We start from the raw sequence: 550 nt of genomic DNA on the forward strand, positions 1-550 counted from the left end.
ACTCAAGTAGTATTGATTTAGTAGTTATCAAAAATATAAAATTTACTGTGATTACATCTCAATGCAACTACTAAAAATATTTGATGTGTCACAGTCACTTCGTGGGTCAATTTGGCCATGATGCTGTATATACGAGATTTGATACGTGGTTCAAACAATTTATAAGTTTATCCTTAAAATATTATAACACTATGTAGGTAAACAATATTTGGAAGTTATGCTAACTTATGAATTTTTTAACAATATGTAGGTAAATGATCCAAATAATGGTGTATGTCAATTTTTGAAAGATATATCTTGGGGACCTGGGCTTGAGGTCACAACAATGTCTAAGTACGTTGTGAATGGTTATAAGTTTCATATAGAGGATTGCTCTAAAAATAAAAATAGCAACAACAGCGGGGTGTGGGTTCAAGGTGGTGATGGAAACCAAGTTGGAGATATTGATTATTATGGTGTGCTCAAAGAAATAATAGAACTAGAATATACAGGTTGGCCATTTAAGAAATTGATACTCTTTAGATGCAAGTGGTTTGACCCAAATCCAACA

This window comes from Nicotiana attenuata, chromosome 5, assembly GCF_001879085.1.
Source record: "Nicotiana attenuata strain UT chromosome 5, NIATTr2, whole genome shotgun sequence".
NCBI classification, from domain to species: domain Eukaryota; kingdom Viridiplantae; phylum Streptophyta; class Magnoliopsida; order Solanales; family Solanaceae; genus Nicotiana; species Nicotiana attenuata.